The sequence below is a fragment of the Gastrolobium bilobum genome, unplaced genomic scaffold (genome assembly GCF_033153095.1).
Source record: "Gastrolobium bilobum isolate Gb01-03AN ecotype WA unplaced genomic scaffold, APGP_CSIRO_Gbil_v1 utg8714, whole genome shotgun sequence".
NCBI classification, from domain to species: Eukaryota; Viridiplantae; Streptophyta; class Magnoliopsida; order Fabales; family Fabaceae; genus Gastrolobium; species Gastrolobium bilobum.
Window position 1 is genome coordinate 268,386 of NW_026897018.1, and position 8,759 is coordinate 277,144.

The 8,759-nt window shown below is 41.0% G+C and overlaps 1 pseudogene; it reads right to left on the reverse strand.

Annotated features, from left to right (window-relative positions):
• Positions 1–910: 910 nt before the first annotated feature.
• On the reverse strand, positions 911–8,475 carry LOC133303440 (peroxidase 29-like; annotated as a pseudogene).
• Positions 8,476–8,759: the final 284 nt, after the last annotated feature.

An 8,759-nucleotide genomic window follows, 5' to 3' on the forward strand; every position in this document is an offset into this window, starting at 1 on the left:
AAGGGATTTATAATCTTAATTCTGGGATCCGTCTTGAGTTGAACTAGTCGCGAAGCGATGAATAGATTGAAATATCTCTAAAAAAATAAAAATAAATAAGCTCTGTCGTCCGGAATCAAGCCTTATTTATCCGGGCCTTTAGTTAAACTTGCATCCAAAAATGATCATGACATAAGGATGTCTTGGAATTTCAAATGTGGAATAAAATGGTTTTTTTACGTGCAGAGTACGTGAGAAATCCATCTTCATCCCTAACTTGGTTTTTACAAATTGAAGAGAGAGCAACGTTGGATAGTGACTAAGATAAGGGGACCACCGTTGGGAGAGGACGTGGGAGAATCGATGGATCCGAAATCGCGAGAAGTGACAACGGAGAAAAGGTGGAAGAATGACCTTCTATTCCAATGACCCACGATATTGGGGTTTGAAGCTTCCAACTACAGGTTAGAAATTGTGGGGACCCTGCCCTAAAGTTTGAAGCTCGTTAAAAGTTTAGCCTTTACTTTCCCTTACTAGCTTGATAGTGATATAAAACGCAAGCACATGCACGGAGAATGGGACATAAGCATAATGTCAATATCTGTATTGGAACGTAAATTTGAGTGGACCTCTTGCCTGCTTTAATTCTGCATTTGGCAGCAGCATTATTTTATTTTTATTTTTATTTTTATTTTTTGGGTGAAAAGCGTTAATCTTTTTTAATTCTACAGATTATTTATATTTTCATCTTACCATACAGTTAAACTTGAAAGATGATAATGGAGAAACCGTTTGTGGATAAATCTTTAGGGTTTTACAGTTAGACGGCATATGCGTTGGATAAGCCTTGTAGTTAGTTGTACATGCATCGTAATTTTCCTTATATATACTTAGAGAACATATTACAAAACAAAACATTCCCTCCATTAGTTTACCCGGTTGCATTGCATTGCCTTCGGACTTCACCGTGCCCATTTGTGAGAACATTGGTCGAAGATAGCTTAACAAATGCAGATGAGAAAGCCTCGAAGAAGTAGTTCTGATCCATAGCAAACCGCATGACAAAGGGTGCAGTTCGGGGATGTCTAGAAATGCTTGCGTCAATACCAAACAAGCCTCTCCCCATTATAATGTCTCGGTAATAGTGGTTGTCAAATATCACGGGGTCATGTCATTAGGCACAAATGTGAGGTTTGTCAGAGGAATCTCAGTTGGGCATGCCATTCTTAGTGAGGCTTCAAACTCAAAATCCATGTTGTCCCTTGGCCGTGCATCATGCAATCTGCCAGCCATGTTTAAGCAGTGTCCAACACCTAGCGTATGCGCTCCTGTCAATAGTAATAATATCATCATATCAAAAACTATTCCTGGCCTTGGCTTTCGGTTAACAGTTTTAAACTCCTTAGTATCAGAATGGGCAATTTATATTCTGTAACAGAGAGATTCTTCAATGTTTTACTAAGCCTTCCCAAATAAACTTAGCTTACTTATTTATGGTTGGCATGCATTACCTAAAATGGAAACAGATTCTTCAATGTTCATTCCTTTAGACATGAAAATGGATAAAAATTCATCAACCGTTATTGTTGGGGAAGGAAGCTCAGCATCAGCATCAGCATCAGCCTCCTTGAAACTACATTTTCTAGAGTCTTTTCTTCCATGCGGGACTTGAATATGGGGTCCTCCAGAGAAAGACATTGATTCCTTAGCAGCTAATACAATGATATCTGCACAAGACACCTGTCCTGGACATTCTTCTTCTAATACTGACTTTATGTGACTGATCGTGTCCCGCTTTCTGATGCCAAAGTTTCTCGAAGAAATCATTTCAGAGCTGGAAGTAAGGTAGTTGGAGTCCAACAAAATTGAGGCATCACATCCCTGTATGAAAATGAATACCAAAAGTGAGGCTTTTGTTGGGAACTCGGTTCCCTCAAGCTCGGCTAAGCAGTCTTTGTGCGGAAGTCAATCAACAAGATCCTGATCTCGGATCTCTGCAATACCTCGACCTGAATTTCACCAGGTCAGGCAGCGCAGCGGAAATATCAAATCGAAAAACACAAAACAGGAGAGAGAGAGAGAGAGAGAGAGAGAGAGAGAGAGAGAGAGAGAGAGAAGAAGAACACAACCAGATTTAACGTGGGAAAACCTTCTCCAATGAAGAAGTAAAAACCCACGGGACCTAGTCCAGATCAGAAATCCACTATGAAAATAATGGTTACAAATAATCAGATACACCAATGTGGTGGTTAACTCAACCTCTCCAACAATGGTGATAATCAAACTACTCTAGAGATGTTTCACTCAAACTCTCTCTAGAGATCTCTCAAATGCAAAGCATAAAGCTTTACTCAAACAATCAAATAATTTTTCTCTCAAATTTGTTCTCTCAAATTTGACCTAGCCTCCACCCACAACTAATGAGTATATATGGAGGATGTGGAAATTAGGGTTAGGATTTTTAGGAAACCCCTAAATGGGCTTGGGCTTAGCATTGAAGGAGGAAGCCCAACAAATCTTCCCCTCCGACTTTAATGCGTCGGCTTCAGCATCAATCCGGCTCCTTCACAACAGTCTTCAAATTTTCTGGCTGGAACCGACTTTGTCATCATGTCGAACCAATTTTGGTCAGTGTGCACCTTGATGAGTTCGAGCTCTCCACCTTCCACCACATCCCGGATCCAGTGATACCTTACATCAATATGCTTAGTGCGGGAGTGATAGGTCGAATTCTTCGCAAGATGGATTGCGCTTTGATTGTCACAACCCAGCTCGTACTTGTCTTGATCATGGCCGAGTTCCATGAGGAACTTCTTCATCCACAGCATCTCTTTGCTTGCCTCAGTAGCGGTAATGTACTCAGCCTCAGTTGTTGATAGTGCAACACATTTCTGAAGTCTTGATTGCCAAGAGACAGCTCCTCCGACAAATCTCATGAAATATCCTGTAGTCAACTTCCTCGAGTCGGCGTCTCCCCCTAAATCAGAATCCGAGTAGCCTTGCAACTTGGCTTTGCCTTCTCCAAATCAGAGACATAAGTCGGTCGTACCTCAGAGGTACTTGAAGATCCACTTCACTGCTTCCCAGTGCTCTTTGCCGGGGTTTGACAAATACCGGCTTACCATTCCAACAGCATACGCCAAGTCGGGTCTAGTGCAAACCATTGCATACATCAAGCTTCCGACAGCGGATTGGTATGGGACCTTCATCATCTCATCTTTGTCTTCATCAGATCTCGGACATTGCTTCTGGTTCAGCTTTATGTGTCCGGCTAGGGGAGTGCCCACTGTTTTGGCTTTGTCCATGCTAAATCTCTTCAGAATCTTCTCAATATATTTCTCTTGACTCAGCCACAGTAGCTTCTTCTGTCTATCTCGGATGATCTTGATTCCGAGAATCTGCTTTGCAGGGCCGAGGTCCTTCATTGCGAAGGACAAGCTCAACGCCTTTTTCAGGACGGCTATCCTCGATTTGTCTTTCCCTACAATAAGCATGTCGTCAACATATAACAACAAGATCAAAAGATCTCCGGCCTCATACCTCTTTACAAATACGCAATGGTCGGCATCTGTCTTCTCAAACTTATGATCAATCATGAATGATTCAAATTTCTTGTACCACTGCCGAGGTGCTTGCTTCAAGCCATAGAGGCTCTTCTTCAACCGACATACCAAGTCTTCTTGGTCTGGAGCTTGGAATCCTTCAGGTTGCTCCATATATATCTCTTCTTCTAAGTCACCGTGAAGAAATGTCGTCTTCACGTCCATTTGTTCTACCTCGAGGTCCATTGAAGCCGCCATGGCTAACACAGTTCGGACCGAGGTCATTTTCACTACAGGAGAAAAAATCTCCTCAAAATCTACTCCTTTCTTCTGATTGCAGCCTTTCACTACAATCCGGGCTTTGTATCTCGGCTTTTGCCCGTTCTCTTCATTCTTAATCTTGTAGACCCATTTGTCCTTCAGAGCTCGTTTTCCTTTAGGCAACTCGGTCAGCTCATAAGTCTAATTCTCGTGCAGAGACTTCATCTCGTCTTGCATTGCCTTTCCCATTCTTCTTTTTCTGAGCTCGTCACAGCCTCATCATAACTCTGAGGCTCACCGTCTTCAGCAACAACGATGTATTCATCAGATGGGTATCTCGTAGAGGGTCTTCTTTCTCGAGTTGGATATCTCGGCTGTTCTTCAGCTTGAGAACCCGGTTCATCATTCTCATCCCGGATCTCATCATCAACTCGGACATCAGTGTCTTGGTCATCTTCAGCTTGTTGCTGATCATCATTTTCTTCATTTTCTTGATTTTCTCCCCCTGCTTCAGCTCGGACAGGAGGGATGGGTTCTTCACGTCTGACAGTAACTCGGAATTTGGGCTTTGAGATGTCATGAATGTTCTCATGCTCATGAAAGATCACATCTCGGCTTCTCTCGATCTTCTTATTGATTGGATCCCAAAGTCGGAACCCGAACTCACATCTCGGCGAACCAAGATAGATGCATTCTTTTGTCTTCGCATTAAGTTTTGCCCTTTCATCTTTAGGGATATGCACGAAAGCTCGGCATCCAAACACTTTCAATTGATTATAGGCCGCTTTTCGACCTGTCCAGACTTCTTCTGGAATTTCTCCTTCAAGTGGCCGTGATGGTGAGAGGTTGATCAAGTCAACAGCGGTTTTGACGGCTTCTCCCCAGAATGATTTCGGTAAGCCGGCATTGGATATCATGCTTCGTACCTTCTCTTCAATTGTTCTGTTCATCCTCTCAGCCAGTCCATTCGACTGTGGAGTCTTGAGGGGCGTCTTCTCAAGTCGAATCCCGGCCGCTCTGCAGTATGCATCAAATGGGCTGCAATACTCACCACCATTATCAGATCGGACCACCTTCAATTTCTTACCATTCTCCCTTTCAACCATCGCATGGAATTCTTTAAAGGATTGGAGTACCTGGTCTTTAGACTTCAACAAATATACCCACACTTTGCGGGAATGGTCATCAATGAATGAAACAAAGTACTGAGCTCCTCCAAGGGATCTTTTCGACATGGAGTAGACATCAGTATGGACGAGGTCAAGAATATACCTACATCGTCTAGGTTGATCCGGTCTCACAAAAGAAACCCGGTGCTGCTTTCCAGCTAGGCAGTGCGTGCAACTCTCCAACGCTTGGCCTTTCAACCCGGTCAATAATCCTTTCTTGTTCAGGATCTGGAGCCCTTTCTCGCTCATGTGGCCGAGGCGCTTGTGCCATAGCTCCAAGCTAGGTTCATCTCGAACAGCATTGGCTTCTCCGCCATTGATCTTTCCTTGCATCACGTACAAGGAGCCTTCCTTCTTACCTCGGGCCACGACCAAGTTTCCCTTGGCCAGCTTCCATCTAACACTACCGAAGTAGTTCACTAACCCGGCATCATCAAGTTTTCCTACCGAGATTAGTTCAAACGCATGTCAGGAACATGCCTTACATCTTTCAACACAAGTCGGCAACCGACATCCGTGGTCAGAGTTACATCACCGACACCAACAATCTTGCTGGTCACTTGATTTCCCATCTTCACGACTCCAAAATCACCACCTCGATAAGAGGAGAAAAAACCTTTGTATGGAGTAACGTGGAAGGAGGCACCGGAGTCAACAATCCAGGTGCAGTCATCATATGCAACATTCAAATAATTATCTTCACCAAGGAGGAATATCTCGGCATCCGAGTTGGCAGCCACCGCAGTGGTGCTCTTGTCTTCCCTCTTCTTGGGAATAATCTGATCCGGCTTCACAGAGCTGTTCTTCTCATCATTCTGCAGGGTCCAGCAGTCTGGCTTCTTATGGCCTGTCTTTCCACAGTAAAAGCACTTCAACTCATATTTCGGCTTTGACCGTCCTCTGAACTTTCCTCTTCTGTCACGATCTCGACCCCGACTTTTGCTTCTACCGCGGGAGTCAGATTTCCCTTTGTTCTCAGCAACGTTGGCCTCAGACGTGCTCGAAGTACCTCGTTCTCTTCTCCTGGATTCTTCGCCCAGGAGGCTGTCTGTCACGACATCCATCTTCAATTTTCCATCTGGAGTCGAGTTATTCAGGGTCACCACCAGAGTATCCCAGCTTTCTGGCAGCGAGCTAAACAGCAGCAATGCCTGCAATTCTTCATCAATTTTCATATCAGCCTTTGACAGCTGATTCACAATACCTTTGTAGGTGTTCAGGTGTTCAATCATGCTCATGTCGTCCTTGTATTCAAGCTTAACAAGTCGGCGAACCAGGTGTGCTTTGTTCCTGGGAGTCTTCTTCTGAATCATGGACTCCAGCTTCATCCACAACTCATACGCGTTCGTGAATTCAGACACGTGCTCAAAGAGGCTTTTATCAATATATTTCCTGATCGTGGCTACCGCCTTCCTACTCAGGATCTCCCACTCCTTATCGGTCTTGCCTACCGGTCTCTCATCAAGGGTAATGGGCTCATATAGATCTTTGCAGTAGAGATGTCTTCCATCATCGGTCTCCAATAAGTGAAGTTGTCTGCGGTCAACTTGAACATGTCTCCATCATTGGTTATGCCACTGGTCTCCATCTCGTCTCCCTCAGAACCCGTCGAACTCGGGCTCTGATACCACTGTTGGGAACTCAGTTCCCTCAAGCTCGGCTAAGTAGCCTTTGTGCGGAAGTCAATCAACAAAATCCTGATCTCGGATCTCGGCAATACCTCGGCCTGAATTTCACCAGGTCAGGCAGCGCGGCGGAAATATCAAAACGAAAAACACAAAACAGGAGAGAGAAAGAGAGAGAGAGAGAGAGTAGAAGAAGAACACAACCAGATTTAACGTGGGAAAACCTTCTCCAATGAAGAAGTAAAAACCCACGGGACCTAGTCCAGATCAGAAATCCACTATGAAAATAATGGTTACAAATAATCAAATACACCAATATGGTGGTTAACTCAACCTCTCCAACAATGGTGATAATCAAACTACTCTAGAGATGTTTCACTCAAACTCTCTCTAGAGATCTCTCAAATGCAAAGCATAAAACTTAACTCAAACAATCAAATAATTTTTCTCTCAAATGGAGTCAAATAATTTAGATGAGGTTCGATTGAGCTTGGATTTAATTCTCTCGTATCTCATTTATGTAAAGTGATCTTAATTGTCTATAAATAATTTTTTTTTGTCAAACCAAACAAAAATTAAAGTAACTTTTTCTTTGTAAATAATAATATTTATTTAATTTTATTTTAAGAGTAAATATCATTTTTGGTCCTCAACAAATTTCACGATATCCACTCTAGTCCCTAGCAAATAAAAAGGCCCATTGTGATCCCTAAGAAATTTAAAATAAATCCATTTTAGTCCTTTTAGAGACTAATATGGGTCTTTTTTGAATTTGTGAGAGACCACGATTTCAACTAAATGGGTCCATTTTGAATTTCTTAGGAACCACGTTAGTTAGGCCTTTTTATTTAGGGACTAAAACGGACATCGTGAAATTTGCTGAAGATCTAAAAAGATATTTATTCTTATTTTAATATTGCAGGAGTAAATCAGTTTAGGCACAACTCACTTGCGCCCAATGTTGAATGCATCCAGTTATATTAATTTTGTAGATACTTTCCAAATAAAATTATTTTCGTAATTATTTATTAAAATTAAAAAATTTAGATTTTTTATCTAGGAAGTAAAACATGTGTTGCTTGGTTAAAATGTTAAATAATGGGGTCACGTATGTCAGCCTCACTGTTTGGTCAACTAAATTTTAAGGCAGAAACTTCTAATAACCCAACTTGCCGACATGATAGGAAAATGAAATGAGAAATTTATATTGGGGTTAAATTGTTTTTTATTCTATTTATTTTTTTATATATACAGACTTTAATTACCTTTTCAAGGGGAGTCATTTTTCCAATATTTTCAAATAGTTTTAACTTTTTGAATTAGCTATGAAATTAATTATGAGTCGGGACTTCAACTCCTTAATTTTAAATTTGTACTATGTTCAGGTTAATAAAAAATAACCTATAAAAATTTGTGTGCCCAACGAAAAATATAAAATTCATTGTATTAATCTTATCATAAATTATTCGTATCATATTATATTGTATTAATTCGCATAGTAAATAACACATTTTAAAATTGACAAATGATTTGTATCGTATTTTATTATATCAAACGCATAATAAATAATATATTTTGATGTTGACGAATTATTCTTATCACTTCGTGTCCATCATAAAATAAATAAATTGTATTGGCGTCGAAATTTTAACTAATTTTTTCATGTTAAATATATTCATATTCACAACTTACATTACACTCTAGCTAAATCCATATAACTCGAACCACATTGCAAATTCGCGAGTATCAAAGCAGGAGGAGGGGACATGGTGATCTAGTGCTGCTTATTAAAATAGTCAATTGAGGTTATTAGCCAAGCCTAACCAAATGCGTACGCTATCGTAGCTGTACCATTCGTGGTGAGTTAGGTCCACACTTGTGGTTGTGGCTCTCCGCCATCTCACGTTTCCTCTCAGTGCATTGTATTTAGTTAAATCACATCATTCGGGAAGGTTTTTTCCCCCTCAAACTCAAAGAAGTTTGAAGTTTTTTCTTCTTTTATTAATTAATTCAAAAAAAAAAAGGAAAAATCTTCACTAGATAACATTTGAGGAATAGTTATCAAAATGTCACTGTTCACCAAATTTTTTATCCAAGTATCACGTGAACAGTATTATTTTCTAATATGCCACATAGGCATGTTCGCTGGACATTATAGAGAACTCAATTTGCTAATGTGTAAC